Raw genomic sequence first — 2,449 nt, 5'->3', positions numbered from 1 at the left:
AGTTGAATCCTATACTCTAGAAAGCAAGCTATCATGTGCCTTTGTAGTGATTGCACTTCATGCACTGCCTTTCTTGATGTGAAGGAGATAGGGCTAAAGTGGGTAAGAAGGTTGGGCTATCCTTGAAGTTTTATGTGTTCATGGGAAAGGCTACCTTTATTTAATGAATAGGTTGCTATCATTATTTGTGGGTGTACACACAATTTTTAATGTGGAGATTAATATTGCTTTTATTATTGTTTTCGACGGGATATTAGCTAAATTCACCTGAAGGTAAACACTCACACCCAAAGTTGAAGGACCTCTTAGGCCCTTAGAGAGGCTCCAGCGAGGCTTGCCACCTTTTTGTTTTTGTTTTTTTTGGGACAAATATTTGAAATTTGAAAGATGCCTTAAAGATGTACCCAATGTTTGAACTTGTGCACCCATGCACACACTCACACACTCAAACCACTTGAGCTACAACTCCCTTAGCAAGGCTTGGGCTCGCAGCCCTCCACCATCAGCAACTTGCTCAAAGTGCCGCAAGTTCTAAGCGAGTGAGGATGACTAGATTTTAAATGCGGAAAAAAAGAAAAAGCCAAAAGGGTAAGGGCTGTGAATGTAATGTTCGGGCTTACGTTACGCCCTTTTGTGGAAGTGTGTATGAAGGCTGGGGTGGGGATGAATGATTGATGAGGGTAGGAGACCGGAGTCACTTGAGGGGATTAAAAAGTGTGTGGTGCGTATATAGCGGGGGCGGCGAGTCATGGTTAGCAGAAGCTGAGAGAGAGAGAGAGAGAGAGAGAGAGAGAGAGAGAGAACGAACGAGGGGCCGAGGAAAGAGTTCTTCTAGCTAGTGTGCGTAGTCCAGCTGCGCTAATGGCGAATCGAGTGTGCATGCTGCTACTGGCGGCAGCGAGCCTGCTGCTGGTGCACTCATCGTCCCACGTGGCGGATGCAGCTGACGCAGACCCCATATTCGACTACTGCGTGGCGGACGCGGCGAAGAGCGCGCAGTTCCCCTTCAACGGCCTCCCCTGCAAGGCGTCCGTGACGTCCACGGACTTCGCATCGTCGGCGTTCCGGGCGGCGGGCAACACCAGCAACCCACTCGGCATCGGCATCACCTTCGCGGCGGCGGGCGCCAGCTTCCCGGCCCTCAACACGCAGGGCCTGGCGCTCGTGCGGATCGACTACGCCTCCGGGGGGTTCGTGCCCCCGCACGTGCATCCGCGCGCCTCCGAGGTGATCCTAGTCACCCAGGGGGCCGTCCTGGTGGGCTTCGTGGACACGGCTGGGGCATACTTCTCGTCTACCCTGTACGCCGGCGACCTCTTCGTCTTCCCCCGCGGCCTCGTCCATTTCCAGCTGGAGGTCGGCAACTGCACCGCCCTCTCCTATTCTTCCCTCAACAGCCAGAACCCCGGCCTCTCCCTCGTCGCCAGTGCCCTCTTTGGCTCCACTCCTGCCATCCCCGATGCCGTCCTCGAGAAGACCTTTGGCCTCACTGTGGAGCAAGTCGAGTCTATCAAGAAGGCCTTCCACTAGCTCTCTCTTTCTCTTGCTTATCCCTTGGAACTGTATCTCTCTCTCTCTCTCTCTCTCTCTCTCTTCTTAAGTCTCCCCTCCTTCCTCCCTCTCAGCTTGGCGCCTCCGATGCTCTTTCCCGTTCACTCTGCTCCCTTATCTCTTCCAATTCCAGACTCCTTCTTCAACCCTTCCTTGCTCAGTTGCCTTCGGGATAGGTACCATGAACCCTTTTTTTTTCCCACTCGCTTTGCTTAATCCCATCGAAAGACTCTTGGTAACCTGTCTCCCTGCCTCGTGCTCACTCCTCGAGCTGTTTCCATTTGATTCATTATAGTTGCAATTTCCAAACCGTGTGTCCCATTGTCAATGCCAAGAATGTCTCGTCTTTCTTTATTCTTGCTCTCAACTTTGATGTCAAGGATGCGCACACATGCACACAATGCACTTCTATCAGAGCTAAATTTTTCCTTCAATGTAGGCGTTTCAATTCCATGTCGATGAAAGTTTGTCAATGAGACCATAGAAGGAAGAAGCCAAAAGTAATTCTTGCATAAAATCCGTGCATAGTAATTGAAGACAACGTGCTAAGGAAGGATCTTTTTGAATTATCGAATAAGCTATCATGCATATGGTACACATCCAACTTAAGAACTTAAGTAACCTTTCAAGACCAAGAGGAAATATTGGTCCAACTACTTGATAGCTTATGTGCAATGCACAACAACTTCTCATTATGGAACTAGACTATGTTGAAAGAGTAGGATTGCCTCCCAACACCTAAGGAATCTCAAAATTATCATGTTTGCCTCTCATGAGAATTTGCTTAAGCATTACCTTGAAGAAATACACACCCACAGGAGCATACCAACTCATGGCTTTGTGGTCTTTAGTTAAGTTAGAGTAGCTTAATTGTTCTAACCCAAAGTGACCTCAACCA

The 2,449-nt window shown here is 49.3% G+C and overlaps 1 pseudogene; it reads left to right on the top strand.

Annotated features, from left to right (window-relative positions):
• Window positions 1–728: 728 nt before the first annotated feature.
• On the top strand, window positions 729–1,905 carry LOC148036430 (germin-like protein 1-1 pseudogene; annotated as a pseudogene).
• The last annotated feature ends 544 nt before the right edge of the window (window positions 1,906–2,449 follow it).

This window comes from Lygodium microphyllum, chromosome 5 (genome assembly GCF_053477565.2).
Source record: "Lygodium microphyllum isolate KBCC chromosome 5, Lygodium_microphyllum_v1.1.10, whole genome shotgun sequence".
Classification (NCBI taxonomy): Eukaryota; Viridiplantae; Streptophyta; class Polypodiopsida; order Schizaeales; family Lygodiaceae; genus Lygodium; species Lygodium microphyllum.
This window is presented reverse-complemented; position numbering and strand designations above follow the sequence as displayed.